Genomic DNA, 18,102 nt, shown 5'->3' on the forward strand with positions numbered 1-18,102 from the left:
CTAAGCACTCAGTCGTATATATTAGCTTAGATTTTCCCCTCACAGTGTGGTTGGCATGGTGTAAATATTGCCTGATCTAGCCTTATAGAGTGTGTGTGTAGTTGTCACTAGCATTTATTGATTTTTCCATTCGCTTGGGTTTACAGTGCACGTTAACACAAATTTAACACTAATGCACCATCCACATTCTTTGCAATACGTGTAGAATAGAATTGAAATAAAGAGATTAAAATTTGAATATTCCAATGCACATTGTATATGCCAGGGGTGAACAAAGCAATTTTAATGTGTTAGGACAAAATTATTGTGGGATGTAAAGATAAAAGGAGAGACCTTGGACGTGGATCTAATTGTTTTTCACTCCTGGCTCCATTATTCACTTGGTGTTGGACCTTGAGCTTGCAACTTACTTCTTTTAACTACGGTCTTCTCTGCTGTATAATATGTGTAGTAACTCCTATTAATGGTGATGAATATAAATTATTTTCATCACCTGAAAAAAGGTTTCTGTTATCACAAAATGTCTTTCGTATCTTTTACCTCTTTCTCCTCCTAAAACTCTGACATATTTACTGTTGATCTCTTGGTGGCTGTGACACAATGTTTTTTCTACTGCCATCCTTATTATAAAATGGAAATAAAGTTAATAGATACTAATATTAGTGGTATCCTTATGATCCCAACTTTGGAGAAAAAGGCACTATCATTCACTTTGCAAACTGATTCTCAACTGTTACTCTGAGGATTTTTTCTGAACGAAGTTAGTCTTTTAGTCTCACATCTATTGTAACACTGCTAAGATTACATTTTATTTTTGTGTATGTGTGATCACCCTATAAAACGTAAGGGATTTTTAAAAAATATATTTCAAAAATTCCAGGGGTAGGAAATACTTACATAATGAGGATTTTGTCAGGAAACAAAATTATATTCATTTTTTTTTTTAATTAGCAGTTCTCAAAGTGTTTTCTCTAAGGACCTCCTTCACATATTTTAAAAATAAATACTTTAAGCATTAAAAAAAAACACAAAACAACAACAACAACAAAAACACCTACCCCACACACTTTACAAGGTTGAGGAATATGAGCAGTTTTTGCTTATGTGGATTAAATGTATCACTATTTATTGTATTAAAATTAAAATTGATTAATTCTTGGGGCGCCTGGGTGGCTCAGTCGGTTAGGCGTCCAACTTCGGCTCAGGTCATGATCTTACGGTTTGTGACTTCGGGCCCCATGTTGGTCTCTGTGCTTACAGCTCAGAGCCTGCATCCTGCTTCAGATTCTATGTCTTCCTCTCTCTCTGACCCTCCCCACTTGTGCTCCATCTCTCTGTCTCTCAAAAATAAATAAATGAAAAAAAAATTAAAAAGATAAATAAAATTGATTAATTCTTAAAATATGTATTGATCAATTTGAAATAAAAATAAGCTCACTTCATGTTACATATTTTGATTTAAAAAAAAAACTTATTCTCAAAAATAAAAACCAAATTGAAAGGAATCCTGCCAGTTTACATTTGTGCAAATAGCCTAATGTCTTACTTAACTGAAGACAACTCGATTCTCCTATATGTTTCTGCATTCATTTCATTGCAGTATTTTGTTTTGGGTGACATACTTCTTTAAAAATCCAGACTTGTATGCCTTAAACTTATGAGTCAAAAAAACCCAGACTTGCATAAAACAAGGCATTTCCATCATTTCATATTCACCTTATCGTCTGGCAGCATTTTGGCTTGACTGGTCCTTTACTTCAATGGGTAACAAATCTTTGTTTCCATAAGATCCTCTTAATTGAGTCACTTTGCACCCCTTGTATAGCAGCAATCTAATTTTCTCTTGGTAACCAAGACTGTTGTGGACTGAATATTTGGGGCCCATATACATGGATGAAGGAACTAGAGCTCTCTCTTAGCCATGTGAGCACACCGCAAAAAGGGGGTTCTCTGTAAGCAAGGAAGACAACAATCCACAAAAGTTCAGTCTTACTGGAAATCTGAGCTCAGAATTCACAGCCTCCAGAACGGTGAGAAATAAATATTTGTTATTTAAGCCACTCCATCTCTGGTATTTTGTTATACAGCAGCCCAAGCTGACTAAGACAAAAATCAATCACTCTAGCCAGAAAAGTAACTCCCATGTTTACATTTTTGATCCATGAGAAGCCCAGTGTATCCAGTGGAAAGTTTCAGCAATCAGTTTAATAAAATTAAAGATATGTTACCTGGTGGAAGCTTTTCTCCTTTGGAAAGTGGAAGCTTCCAAACTCACTAAGTCATGGCTGAGGCAGCCAAAACAAACAAACAAACAAACAAAAACAAAAACAAAAATATAAACATAAATAGGTAAGTATTTATAATTGGGGCCGTTCCTACCTTCATTTCCTAATACCCATTGCCCTCAACTCTGACTATGGAACAAATGTCATGTGTTGGCTGCTAGTTTAAGATAATACCATATTCTATTGGTTAACACTCCAACCTCTCAAAATGTCTCCCATCTGGTTTCATAACCGAACTTTCAAGAGGCCATTTCACTGTTCTATCAGGTTGGCTGCTACTGGGTATAGGGTACATAGTAGGACCAGTTGCCTGGGTATGGACCCATTTCCTAATAATATCATGGTGAAATGAGTTCCCTTATCAGAGGCAGTGTTGTATAGGGTTAACGTGGTAATGAATGAAACAATTGATAAGTAAATAAATGATGACGCTAGTAGAATTGTTTGAGTCGTGGAAAGAAAAAACATACTTTGATTAGTTATGCTCAAGAGGATAAACACCTGCCTCTTCAGTGAATAAAGGGGTATCTTGTAATCATTTCTTACCAAGCTGGTTAACAGTTCTATCTGGGAGTCGTGCAAAATCAAGAACTCAGTATCGTTTTCTGCTATTTACAAGTTTGGTACTCAGCAAGGGTGGCTAGTCAGGTCAATTTGAGTTAGGTTGAAGCACATTGTGATGGGGGCACCTGGGTGGCTCAGTCGGTTAAGCATCCGACTTCGGCTCAGGTCATGATCTCTCGGTCCGTGAGTTCGAGCCCCGCATCTGGCCCTGTGCTGACAGCTCAGAGCCTGGAGCCTGTTTCAGATTCTGTGTCTCCTTCTCTCTGACTCTCCCCCATTCATGCTCTGTCTCTCTTTGTCTCAAAAATAAATAAACATTAAAAAATTTAAAAAAAAAGAAACACATTGTGAAGAAATCTTATTCTCTAACCCTATTGTTATGGCTTCTTTGTACATAGGTTCACTGAGCAAACACCAGAGTAGACGAGTAAAAATGATTAGCATACAGAGAATTGTTCCTCTTGTCTAACTGATTATTTATATTGGAAGACCTCTTCTGTTGCCTATTCCAAGAAGTTCATCTACATACTTATTTTTCAGACCTCATTGTTGCCAATCTGTTAAGTTTATTCTATTTATTCTACTTGTTCTAAATAAGTCACTGAATGGCTACACAACTCTGTCAACCATTGCCTAGGAGGTAGTACTAATCCATTCCTCAAGCATCTAACTTACAAAGTGAAAAACAAGATGTCCTGTGTTTACGTTTTATCTTCTGAGAAAATGTGCTTCACTACTGTCATTCAGTATACCATGTAGAAGCATCTGTAATGCCACGCTTTATCCTTTTTCTGTTTCAAGAAAGCTATTGGGATTCCTGGGTGGTTCGGTCAGTTGAGCGTCCAACTCTTGATTTCGATTCAGGTCATGATCCCAGGATTGTGGGATCATTCCCTACATCAGGCTCTTCACTGAGAGTAGAGACTGCTTAAGATTCTCCTACCCTACCCACTCCCCTGCTCTCTCTCTCTCTCTCTCTCTCTCTCTCTCTCTGTCTCTCAAATAAGAAAGAAAGAAAGAAAGAAAGAAAGAAAGAAAGAAAGAAAGAAGAAAGAAAGAAAGAAAGGAAGGAAGGAAGAGAGAGAGAGAAAGAAAACTGTTAAGTATTGATTTAAAAGGAGACCGCAAAATATCAGAACTAATTACTATAGTAGTCTGAGGTGCCTACTTATGAGTCTTCATCACGATTTTTTTAGCTGCTTGAGCCTGGTGTCAAATACCCTGTTTCATTTGACTAATAAAATCCTGTGGCATAAGCACAATTTAATGATTTTATGTATCATATACCACCTAGTGTGTGATGGGCAGTGCAAATATTAATGTACTTGGTGTCCTAGATTAAGCATTGAATTTCTACCACAGGAGTTATAGGTCCTGATATGTTTCTAGATAAAGATAGTTATTGGCAGAAAAGGACATGGCTTTGCTCCAACAGTCTACAAGTAGGTACTGTGATTTTCCCAGTGGGGCTTCAGGGAACATCCTTATCTGCCATAGATTCTTCAAGTAGCATTCTGTCTGCTAGAAGTGCAAGGGCAAAACAGCTTGAATCATAGACTGGACCTGATGCAGAGCCTTTCCTTCCTCATCTTTATTCAAAACTAGCATCCTCATGGCTTACCTGATAAGTAGGTCAGAGAGTGAATCTAAACATGTTGTATGTTACATAGAAAATCCAAAGATACCCATCAAGCCTCTTTATTTGTGATGCCTGGAGCAAAGGGGAACAATCTGTTTTCCTTTGGAAAGAACAACTTGTGAGACCACTGGGCTCCTAGAAAAGTTAATACTAACGCTTTCATCTGAAGTTGTATGGATTAATTTCCCATTCTTCAGAGTCCGTGTGTGTCTCATTAAGATATCTAGGGTACTTGCTTCTCCTGTACAAGGTAACAAAGGTCCCTGCAGATTACATTATGACAAAGAGCAGATTTGACATAGCTTTGAATAAAGTATAAAACCATCCCTGCTTGCTGAAGGAGAGCTGTTTTCAATGTTTCTTACAAAATGGACTGGAAAACAGAAGCAAACAAGCAAAGAACATTTCCCAGATAAGTTGCTTCATGTGAGGTATCAGGAAATGTGCTAATTTTTTCCATAAAGATATAACACCTTGACCTTCAGTGATGGGTAGTACTATCTTACCAAGTTTATGATAATACACAGTTACTTTCTAAGATCTATTGACCATTCCTCAGCCAAAAGGAAAAGATTACCAACCAACCCTGACCTTTCACATTTTTAAAATGTGAAATAGCAATACAACTGCATTTTCCTATTAAATGTGCTATTGATTTTATTTTCACTTACTGTTTTGATGGTGATAGGGTATAAAGTGAAGTATTTTCTGATGACTTCTATTTGGTCTTTTCCATGTTAACAAGGGTTATAGGGATCTTGCTAGTGATTCAGTGTGTGTCTTTTAACTACACACTCAGGAAGCCAGGCTTTAACCACAGGAGGGGCAACTGGACCATCTACCATATGACCTCTGTCAGTTCCACTCTAAATGATGGGTCACTGCCTCTATTCAAATCGAGTATTTAATAATCTTAGGGATCTTTGTATTTCCAGTTTCCCAGTAGCTAATCAGTTTATAAATGGCCCCAAATTCTTCTGGATATAGTTTGGAGGAAATGTCAATGTATATATATGTGGATATCTGTCCTAAAAGGGAATCCTCTCCCTTCCTCAATATTTATGTTCCATGTCTACGAACTGGTTTAGATCTTAATATTGCATGAGAAGATTTGAATCCTTTCTATGAAGCCTGAAGTTGGGTTTCTGCCCACCAGACATAGCTTCCTACTTGTAAATATAAAATAGCACATTAATAAGTTATCCATTTCTTTCATTGCTAGGGATCTTATGATCAGTTAGGTTCCATTGTGGAGCCTAGTTGGTTGAAATAATCTGATTAAAACTAGGTCAATGAGGCTTATTGGGTAATTACAACCACCTGATTTCTGTTCATGACGCCCTGCCAAATGACCTCTACCATTCAGAGATGCAATTATTACTATTTCAATCAGAGTCCAAGCCCATGATATCGTTGACCATTTTCATCTCCATCTTACAGAGAACACTCACAGATCTTTTCACGAATGCTGACTTTCCAGACAAAAACAGATTTCTTAATTTGGGGGACACTCAGATTTGTTCCGATGTGCCCATCTCACTAAGCCTTCAGATTCTTTCCTGTATAGCATGCCAAGAAGTCTATAATCTTAGCTTTTTTGGCTGAATGATATTGTTTACCCCAGACTTCAACATGCTAAGGAGTCAAACTCTTAAGTACACTCACAAGTGCTTCAGCCAACATACTAAGAGTTAACACTGGATTAAAACCATTGTTTTGATAAATTGGTCCTGTTAGATTTAATACACTTAGAGGTGGTAAAATCTTGCTGTTTTATTTGGTACATAGACTATCTCCTTATGTAGACACCGAATTTCTTAGTCCAGCGTTTGGGTCCAGAGGCACTGATAGATATTGGGGGAGTATCTTTAGAACAATAAGGACCCCTTGCAAGCAACTGCCCCGGGTCAAATCATTAATAGATTTTATAATGGATTTTTATAAAAGGAAATAAACTTTTATAAAAGAGAATGGAAGAAGAACTTTTTCTTTTAGAAACAGATTTCAAAAATATTTTGGGGAAAGATTCCCAATTTTGTTTGTATCTACAAAAATGCCCCCAAATGAAGTCTTCAAATCCCATTATTCCCAACCAGCATTCTAGCCCAAGCCTAAGAGACTTGGAAGTCTCTTACTGGCCTTGAAACTCTTAACCTAACACAGTTCAATTTAGAGCCAAATCTTCGGCATGCTTTTCTTGCAGTTGTGACATATGAGATTGTGTTAAGACTATCACGGAAGCTTTCTGCTTTCCCACCTTTATCTGCAATTGAGAATTAAAGGCCCTTAAATTACTGGATTATTACTATTATTATTATTACTATGGAAATTCCTCCAGCACAGAGACAGACCTTCTACACTATAGTTTTGCAATCAGTAAAATTTTCAAGTTGATCATACTTGATTGAATCAGCATTTGATCACAAGAGTATTTGCTCTCCATTTGTATTCCACTCCAGTGTACCTACCTGGGGTCAGTTTCAAAGGCTTGCAGCCTGTGTAGTTCCATAGAGCTTTGTACTTACTAGGGCTCAACACCTGTTTTAATGCTCTGTTATTTTGTTTTTAATTTTTAAACCTTTATTATTGAGAGACAGAGCGTGAACAGGGGAGGGGCAGAGAGAGAGAGGCAGACACAGAATCCGAAGTAGGCTCCAGGCTCTGAGCTGTCAGCACAGAGCCCGACGCGGGGCTCGAACCCACGAACCGTGAGATCATGACCCGAGTCGAAGCCGGACGCTTAACCGACTGAGCCACCCAGGCGCCCCAGTGCTCTGTTATTATTATCTTGAAATTGTTAATGAATTTTAAACAAGGGGGTTGGCATTTTCATTAAGGGCTGCAAATTATGTAGCCAGGTAGCCACAAACAATGGTAATTATTATCACTGTTTCACTTTCCCCAGCAAGGATATCATCCATGGGTTCGACTAACATATGATCAATCTGTATCCAGAATTCCATCTGCTCTTGTCCACTCACATGGTTCTATTGAAAGGATTTCAATGAAGAGATCTTAAATGTGGGAGCAGACTTTAGGAAAGTGACAAGGGGGGCTGAGTTTTCTTAAAACTGGCGATAGTGGAAGGAATGTTCCATCAATGAAGGATAATCATAGAAGCACACAGCCACTGTTAGAACCACAGCTGAAACAAGCCTGGATTGGAGGAGGAAAACCTGACCTCTCTCTCATAATGAAACCCAACTAGAAGCCTGCCCTTAAAGGAATCCAGGGGATGCCATTAATAGTTGTCAAACAATCAAGGGCAGAGCTTTGAGAATGGATTGTGTGGGGGAAGGGCACAGAAAAAACACACAAAATAAAACTTTAAATTAATCCTCTCTGAAATCCCTGTCTTCTCTAAATATTTGGAACCTTATAGCATAAAAGAGCTACTTAGCATGGAAGCACTATAAGTATAATGAAGAGAAATAAAACATGAGTAATTACTATTTTTTAACGTTTATTTATTATTGAGAGACAGAGAGACACAGAGCATGAGCAGGGGAAGGGCTGAGAGATGGAGAGACACAGAATCCGAAGCAGGCTCCAGGCTCTGAGCTGTCAGCGCAGAGCCCGACGCGGGGTTCGAACTCAGTAACGCGAGATCATGACCTGAGCAGAAGTCAGAAGCTCAACTGACTGAGCCACCCAGGCACCCCAAATATGAGTAATTACTATTAAAATAGTAGTTCTAATCCAGGATTTGATATTTAATATGTTGGTCCAAGCACTGGAGAGTTTATTTGAGGGTTTGATTCTTTAGCATATTGAAGCCTGGAATAAACATTAACCTACAATGAGTGACACTAAGATTCCGTTAGTAAAAGGAACACTATAAAATCTATGTGTGACACAGTTTAATTTATTGGACGTCTATGTGTTTTTTTGGTGTGCATCGAAGGATCATTGGCTTATATATGTTATTTTACCTCATGTCAAAAATATGATTATCCTTTTGTTGTATTTTAGTGATTAAAGTATTTGTTTAATTCTTTCTGTGTGTGTGTGTGTGTGTGTTGTGTGTGTGTGTATTTATTATTGTCAGGTTGGTTGACATACAGTGTATATAATGTCTCTTGGTTTTGGGGGTAATTATAGTATCTCTAAGAGATTATCCAGGAGCATATCAGTAACTTAATTGGTGAACAAGTTTAGAATTTAGGTTCCCTGAAGACCTTCATTGTTAATTTTCTGCTAAAAGTTTTAGCACTAAAACAAAGTAGTATAACAAATTTGTTTGGTTTGTAATAAAAAGGAACTGCAACCGTCCATTCAAACTGTGACACAAATATTATAGGAACAAGTGATTGAGATATTCTTTCTGTCTTTGGGTTTCCAGAATTACTCTGCTGTTATTTCTGGGAAATGTGTTCATAAAAAGAAGTAAAAAGAAGGGTGACTAAGTTTTTGTTTATTTTTATTATTTTCCAATGTGGTTAGTACCATGAAAGGATTATATTCACAGAACTGATTTTTCAGTGGTGTAATCAAATGTAGACAATTTAAGTCTAAAAAAAAAAAGAAAAAAGAAAAAAAAGAAGGCTGTTCAAGTCTTAGGCAGAGAGAGAAGGGAGGGAAACAAAGTGTCCAGTTTTCTGAAGAGTCAAACATGTATCTAAAATCATAATACCGCTAAAATTTATGCCTTAACAAAATAACCCAACCCCAAATGCAACCCCAACCCCAACCTCAAACACAGACTACAATTTTCTCCACTGTAAAGTGGCACTTATTGCTAATAAATTGAGTAATAGAATTTATACTGGGAAATATTACAAGTAAATATAGGCAGTTCCCTACTATTTAGATTCATTAAAACTGGAAGCATATACAATGAAAAAAAAGAATTGGAAAGTAATTAGTGTGAAATAAAACCAACCTCATTTTGAAATCACTTTAAAAATGAATTCTATGAGAGGAATCCAGGCAACACGTGCATTTATAGATCTTTATTATGGCCTGATTTAAAAAGACTCCCCTAGGATTTACGGAGTTCTTTTCTCCCTAGTGCTCAAGTAGGTAGCAAATAAGGAACTTATGAACGATCATTAAATCTGTCAGGCAATGAGAGCATCGCACAGCCTAAGAAATACTTCCAGTAGAAGCATGGTACCTAATGCCGGCCTGTCTATTCCGTCCACTCACAGAAGAAATACGGCAGCAAGCTTTGAAGACAAAAATAAAAAGTACCACCCTCAATTCTTTTAGAAATGAAAAGAAAGTTATAAATGAGTGACTATTGTAGAAACATGGAGGGCAGAAGTAAACAAGAACTGACACACCAGAAATAAAAGAGATCACGGTTCCAAGAATAAGATTTGTTGAGGCTTTTGGGTGGCTCAGTCAGTTAAGTGTTGAACTTTGGCTCAGGTCATGATCTCCTGGTTTGGTTAGTACCAGCCCTGGGGAGTTCCAGCCCTGCACGGGGCTCTGTGCTGACAGCTGGGAACCTGGCACCTGCTTTGGATTCTATGTCTCCCTCTTTCTCACTGCCCCTCCCCACGCGCCTCGCCCCCCAGAATTAAAAAACAAAACAAAACAAAACAAAACAAAACAAAACAAAAAGATACTAAGTTTTGTCTTGTGCCATAGTGCTCTGGATTTGATATTGTTGGAACAGTAATAGCGGTCCTTGTTGTTGTAAGCTAGTCTGTTATTTCTTCAATAATTCATTTAATAACTAACAGCATAGGATCTGCTCTTTGCTAAACATAATCATAGGTATAGGATAGAACAATGAAAAATTAATCAGGGTCTCTGCCCTCAGAGAACTTACATTAGGTAAAAGGAAGGCTATAGTTTTATTTAGCATATATAATAAATTAAATGATATAATAAATGATTATAAATTATATTAGCTATAGTAAGGAAGAGTTTAAATTCAGTGATAACCTGAAGAAGATGATTTAGGTATTTTTTCTGCCATAAAAATCAAGGCAGTGGCCCTGGTTTCTTTCTTTTTTAAAATTGATTCAGTTCCCTCTTGAGCTGATTTATACCACTTTGCTTTTATTGTTGATTTTGGCAGTTTGTTACTTATTTCAACTACTCTTTTTGTGTAATGAAATTCTTTTGAATCCCATATAGACGAGGCTTGTACTTAATTTCAATGCATAGACTGTGTTTTTAAATGAGTTTCTCCTTCAAGCAGCATATCTTTTTTCCTCTTCTTCAGATTTTTTGTATTTTTGCAAGATTTCACATATTGACCTCCTTTTTTTCTAAGACTTTGCAGCCTTTCAAAGAGTGAAGCTTAAGCACGCAATTAAGAGCAATGAAGCACAAAATTGCTCATGCAAGGAATATCATCATTTCCTTGTGCATTTGAAAATAAGAGATTTGTGCTGTCCAATCATGAGCTAACCAGTAAGGATGAGGGCACGTAATCAAGTGCAACCTATCATTACATTTTAACAAATTCAGCAGAGAGTTTGCTATTCTCAATTATAAACTAATAACAGCCACTCGCTGATATGCCTTTCTCCTTCCTATACATGCTTGTATTTGTTCTGTGGGAAGTTTTTGACTCTTTTCCCATCTGTATTCTTTGTGTCGCAAGACTTTTTCAAGGGAGATTAATAACTTTAGAGAGCAGATTTTCAGTTTTTCCAAGATCCAGTTAAAGACCAAGGGCTATGGAAGAAAGAAGTAGGCAAGTAGCCAGAAAAGCCTTTTCAATTCCTAGTCTTCTGCAATCTGTTTAAGGTCTGCCAGATTCAATACTGAATTGGGAGTAGAGCCCAGTCTAGACTCTGGTCCACTAGATCACGATATTTTCCACATTAAACAGCAGCATTCTCAATTGTTCTTCATTTAAATTGACAATTGAATATATTCTTACCCTCTATACCCAACATCTTTTGTGTATGCGTATGCATATATATATACATATATATATATGTATATATATATATATATATGTATATATATATATATATACACACACACACACACATACACACAAAAAAAACTGTTGCATATATATGTATATACTTATGCATATATATGTATATATATTTGTTATTAGAAGCTTAATGTCACAATTATGGAACATTAGGGCCTACCTTTTGCCTCCTGTACTTTTAAAAGCTGCTCTCTGGCTCACACCCAGCTCTATTCCTGACTCCTCCATGGTTTCTTTCCATGGTTTTTACATTTTTCTTTTTCAGTCTTATAGCACCTGTGGAATTATTTCCAATTTTTTTTCCTCAGCCATGCAGAGATAATTATTGCACTATCTTCCAATTATTAGAGAAGAGATGCTACAAAGTATAAGGAACACTAGATTTACCATCATAAAACATCTTTTTTTCTTTTTTGCCTACATTACTAAATTTCTGTCACTTTAGATACATATCTTATCGTCCTCCCCCATTTCTTTAAATATGATTATGAGAATGATTATAACTTCCCCATCTACCCAAAAGAATTGATAGAATTAAATCCATTTGAATAAATATCAAATGGCAGGCATAAAGGCTTGTGCACATTGTAAATCGCTAAATGGTTACCACTTTATGGAGGTGATGCATATTAATAGTCAGTTTGAATTGATTGGTATAATACTGAAAATATTCCTTTTCCCTCCCTTCACATTGTTTCCACACCATCATTGACCCTTCTCCCACCCTTCCAGCCCAACGAATCCTACAAGTTCTATTTCAAATTCCATTTCTGCCACAAAGCTTTCCTAGGAACTCCAATCAACCTTGACCTTTTCAAATGCCAACTGCCAATAAAATTTATTACATATATATTAGTTCATTTTCTAAAACTATTTAGCATTTAAAATATATTTTGCTGAATACTTCAGAATACAGTTATGAAAATATATGTGTTTTTACTGAAAAAGAGTGACATCAAAGGACAGCACTATCTAAGGCCTTGTGATAGATGCTTCTTTCCCAGATAGTAAAGAAGGACCTTGGACAGTCCTAGGCAATGTCACTTATTCCAGTTAAATTACGAACAGTTTCTATGTCACTCATAGAAGGATCCTGATTTATATGGCAAAATATATGCTTATTTTATCAATGTATCAATTGTGCACACTGGTGGCAATATCAATGGACAACATCCACCATTAGTCACTTCAGGTTTGCTGGGAACTGGAGTTAGACCCCACAGGTATAATACAAAGACTAGTTGGTCAAGGAGTAACAACATCTGGGTTGGTAAACGTAGCCCAATGCATATACTGTCAGGCTGTAAGAGCAGGTGCAAGGAAGGACGAAGATGTATTATTTTTTCTGCCTTCAAATATTCTTACAAAAAGAAATATGAAATAGTCCCTCGCTAGGGTAAAAGAAAGGGTGGTTAAATCATTGGAGTAATTTTTGCAAGCATACTCGGTACGACTATATCTAAATCTCTTTCATTGCACACAATCTTTTGGCATCTTCTAGTCTCACCTCATGGCTAGGAGAGTTTCAGGAAATAACGTTATACAATCCATTGCAGGTGCATTTTAGGCAGTACCTAAAAGTTTAGTTATATCTGTATCTAATCTATACCTATGTCTATGTCTATGTCTATATCTATTTCTATTTCTATATCTATACCATCTATATCTATATCTATCACCTACATTTAATCTATATCTATTAGGTATTTGTTATATCTATCTAATCTATGTTATTAGATGCTTCATGTTGCAGTTATGGAATATTAGGGCTACTAATATTACCACTTTGCAGTAGCCGTAAAGTCTCTTATAATTATGTTTATAACCTTTGCGAGTTAGCAATTTTTATTGTCTATCTTGAGAAATTCAATATCTTTGAATATTTACTCTTATTTTTTTAATTTTAATTCTTGTAAATGTTTATTTATTTGTGAGAGAGAGACAGACAGACAGAGTGTGAGCAGGGGAGGGGCAGAGAGAGAGAGGAAGACACAGAATCCGAAGCAGGCTCCAGGCTCTGAGCTGTCAGCACAGAGCCTGACGTGGGGCGCGAACTCACGAACTGTGAGATCATGACCTGAGCCGAAGTCAGACGCTTAACCGACTGAGCCAACCAGGTGCCCCTACTCTTATTATTATTTTTTTAATAATGACTTTTAAGTGAGTGATTATACATATGGAGTGGTTATTTAGTATTTCTCTTGGTTCTTCTGGGTTCCAAGACTTTAATACTGTAGAGTCTGATTTTGAAAAAAGAATCCCTAGGTTATAACACTGCACTCTACCCCTAATATGTGTGCTTTATTAAGGTCCGATTACTGAATCTCTGCCACAGATAGTGGTCAGGGAACAAGAAACTTAAACAGGATCTGCAAATGGTTTCATTGTGTAAGCAGATGGTATTTACTTTGAGAAGCCTTACTTGATCTCTGTGGGCTTTGCTTAGGTGTCTTTATCAGTTAAGATGTTTTCCTCAGTAAGAAAGAGAAAATACTGTTGCAATTAGTTTTAAAAGAAAAGTTGATAAAAGAAATCCTGTGTAAGGCAGAGCCAGCTCATCGTGAGCCAGGATCCCTGTGGCTCACCTCCCTCTGCATTTTGACTTTCTTTTTTTTTTTTTTTTTTTTTTTTTTTAATATATGAAATTTACTGTCAAATTGGTTTCCATACAACACCCAGTGCTCATCCCAAAAGGTGCCCTCCTCAGTTTGACTTTCAAATTCAGGCTGATGCCCTAATGTTTGCAAATGCTGTTGTGGTTCCTTATCACACTCTAGCATAACCGCTTGGCAGAAGGGAAAGAGACCTTCTCCCTTCCCCACCCCCCCATTTTTTTTAATCAGGAAAAAGTTTTATCCAGGTTCCCAAAAACAAATTTTATATTTATCTCAGTAGCCACAGTTATGTCACCTGATTATACCTGAGCCAGTCACTTGAAAAAGGGTAAAGGGTGTTTATTCTGGGCTTTGCTTCATCAACATTCCTTCCAGGAACTGGGGAGCGGACCACTTTCTCCCAGCACATGGTCCCTCAATTCCTGAACAGAAGCCAGACTCTCATAGCAAGGAATAAGGAGTCTGTGGCTACTGGGCGGGATATCTATAAAACCTTCCAAACCTTTCGGTGTCTTTCTGTTGCATTCACCATAGTGTATACTTGTCGCCTGCTTACTTGTCTATTTCCCTTATGTGACTGTACTTTTCACAAAAGTAGGGATATATCTGCTGAATTTCATACATAGTAAGTGATCTTGTTAAAAACAAATTAATATTGGATGTTACCTTGTAGTATAAATGACCACTATGTCATTCAGATGCATAAAGCTTGAACGTCTGCTGCTTTGTGGGCTGCAGGAAATCTGCAAGTTCTTTCATAAATAGGATTCATAAATCACAGAAGGATAAGGCAAAACCTAATCTTTCTCTCACTTTTGTTTTTCTTAACTTATTAAATTTCATCATAGCTTTTCTGCATTGCATGTGTCACCGCCAGTAATACATGTAGAAAGCTTAAAAAAAAGGGAAATATATGCAGGTGTAGATAATGAGGAAGAGTGTTCTATTTTGTCATTCTATTGTTTCTAAACTGGGAATAGACTGTGTCTCATTTGTTTTACATGGCTAGTAGAAGAAATGGTATCTACTTAGAGCTTACAAAAGAAAGGCTGGTGTAGGAACAAAGTACTAATTAATTTTCATTCACGTGATGTTATAAAAAATCTCTGAAAGACACCTTAAGTATTTCTTTTTCTGTTTTGAAACAAATGAAGTCATCTTGGATGCTAATTTCCAAATTAACTTTTAAAACTAAATTTTAGCCTTTATAAAAGGAATAGGTCACACACATCTAGAAAATTAAAGATGCAATATTCTAGAGAAAATTCTGTTTCAGTGTCCTTTGAAAAAGAAAATGGAACTTTTATTTATACAACTATATAAAAATAGCATATACTGAAAAAATAAAATGCATTTAATCATTCAAAGAAATTGATTTAGATATTCTATTTAGACATATAGATATGGATACTGCCTTTAGGGAGGCATATCCTTCACTCTAGAAAAGGGTGTCTCAACAGTAGCCCTATTGACTGACATTTTGGGCTGGATAATATTTTTTTGTAGAGATTTCTCTTATCCACTATACAATGTTTAAAAAAAAATTAATGTTTTTTTTTTTTTTTTTTTTTTTGACAGAGAGAGACAGAGCATGAGCAGGGGAGGGGCAGAGAGAGAGGGAGACACAGAATCCGAAGCAGGCTCCGGGCTCTGAGCTGTCAGCACAGAGCCTGACGCGGGGCTCGAACTCACGGACCACGAGATCATGACCTGAGTGGAAATCGGAGGCTCAACCGACTGAGCCACTCAGGTGCCCCCATTATACAATATTTAGCTACATCCCCGGCCTCTACTCATTAGATACTGGTAGTATCCTTCCAGTTGTGACAACCAAAAAGGTATTCAAACTTTGCCAAATATCCAAAGAGGGAAAATTTACCCCCAGTTGAGAAATGCTACTTTAGAACAGCACAATGATAAAACTTTACATATTAAAAATATAACAGAGTAAAAAGAAAGGTTTGGTAAGGTTGGTGATTTTGAATTAGGTGGTTGGTACCATGTTCTATGGGAGTTGAAGAAAGAGTTGATTTGTTTTGAAAGATACCATCCTGGTCCCTGTTCTGTAAGATCATTTATCAGGTATTTTTTCCTCTCACTACAGAAGTGGGAAAGTAAACAAACAACTGGAATATTATAATAGAAAAAGAATGCACCAAGCAGCTGAGGAACTCAGGTGAGAAGTTAAATACATTTTCAGAAAAGTTTCAGGAATTTTTTTTCCATAAAATACGATGTTTGAAATGGATTTCAAAAGAGAAAAAGAGTCCAGAAGATGAGCTAAACTGTAACACATATGGTGCATACTTGTGAACTCCAAGTAAATCACAAGACTAGAGCAAGGAAACATCAAGAAGGAGTGGTTACAGTGGAGGCCAGAGTGGAAAGCAGAGTTGAACTATGAGAGGCTCATGGACCAGAATAATTAGTTTGACATAGTTTCAGAGTGTCACAAAGCAATAGATATCTCACCCACCATTTCCTCTCCTCCTTTTTATCTACCTGAATTTATATATTACTGATAATGAACATTGTTCGCCTCACCCCAAACCCTGGAGAATGGTTGGAGTGGGGAGGGTAGGATGTATACAAGGGTCACGTTGATTTTATTTCATTTCTTTGAGATTTATTAAGACATGCTTTATGTCGTAAGATAAGATCAACATGGGAGGTGTGATAAAATCTCTCTAGTAACAGATTTGTCAATTTCTTCTCTGTTTGTTTATTTATTTATTTATTTATTTTTACATATTTTGAAGTTACACTATTAGGTACATACATGTTTAAAATGGTAACTTCCTGGTAAATTGAACTTTTTAATCAATAGGTAGTGATATCATTAATTTCTGATAATGTTTTTCTTTTTAATTATGATATCAGAGGTGCCTGGGTGGCTCAGTCGGTTAAGCGTCCGACTTCGGCTCAGGTCATGATCTTGCGGTCTATGAGTTCGAGCCCTGCATCCGGCTCTGTGCTGACAGCCCAGAGACTGGAGCCTGTTTCAGATTCTGTGTCTCCCTCTCTCTCTGCCCCTCCCCCCCGTTCATGTCCTGTCTCTCTCTCTCTGTCAAAAAAAAGTAAACATAAAAAAAAATTAACTGGGGCGCCTGGGTGGCTCAGTCGGTTAAGCGACCGACTTCGGCTCAGGTCATGATCTCACAGTCTGTGGGTTCGAGCCCCGCGTCGGGCTCTGTGCTGACAGCTCAGAGCCTGGAGCCTGCTTCCGATTCTGTGTCTCCCCCTCTCTCTGACCCTCCCCCGTTCATGCTCTGTCTCTCTCTGTCTCAAAAATAAATAAATGTTAAAAAGAAAAAATTAAAAAAAAAAAAAAAGACTTACCCTGTATATATTCTTTCACTGTTCAGTATATTAATTCTAGTTTATTTATACCAAATCACTCTAAATTAGCCATTTTATAATTTTGTATTTCCAATGGCTTAGATTTGTCCAATTATTATTATTTTTATCCATTTATGTTTTTTGTAATTCAGTTTACACTGGGGAGTCATTTTCCTTTTTCTTGAAATACCTCCTTTAGAACTGTTGTTAGTCACCATTAGTTGAGGTTAACTTTTTTTGGCTAATGTTTGTCCAAAAATGTGTTTATTTCACTTTCATTTTAAAATTTTTTTAATGTTTATTTACTTAATTTTGAGAAAGAGAGAGAGTGCATGTGCACATGAGCAGGGCGGGGGAGGGAGAGAGAGAGAGAGAGAGAGAGAGAGAGGAAGAGAATCCCAAGCAGACTCTGTGCTGAAAGCCCAGAGCCTGACACAGTGCTCTATCTCTCAAACTGACATCATGACCTGAGCATAAATCAAGAGATGGACCCTTAACCGACTGAGCCACCCAGGTGCCCCCATATTTCACCTTCACTTTTAAAGGATAATTTTGCTTGGTGTAAAGTTAGTTTGCCAGAAATTACTTTTGACTCTTAAAGATTTTATTCCACTGTTTTCTGACTTCCATTGTTTATATAGAGAAGTTACTTTGAAATCTATTTGTGGTAGTTAATTTATATTTTGTTGGCTGAATTTCAAACCATCTCATATTCTTTTTTTTTTTTTTTATTTTTTAATATATGAAATTTAC

General features: G+C 36.8%; 1 long non-coding RNA gene across 1 annotated transcript in view; it reads right to left on the reverse strand.

Moving 5' to 3' along the window:
- Positions 1 to 962: 962 nt before the first annotated feature.
- Positions 963 to 18,102, reverse strand: part of LOC132692625 (uncharacterized) — an 80,891-nt gene continuing 63,751 nt past the window's right edge. The window contains exon 4 of the long non-coding RNA XR_009616467.2: positions 963 to 1,338. This is a non-coding gene — a long non-coding RNA (uncharacterized LOC132692625). The remainder of the gene's footprint in view (positions 1,339 to 18,102) is intronic.

This window comes from Panthera onca, chromosome B1, assembly GCF_046562875.1.
Source record: "Panthera onca isolate mPanOnc1 chromosome B1, mPanOnc1 haplotype 2, whole genome shotgun sequence".
NCBI classification, from domain to species: Eukaryota; Metazoa; Chordata; class Mammalia; order Carnivora; family Felidae; genus Panthera; species Panthera onca.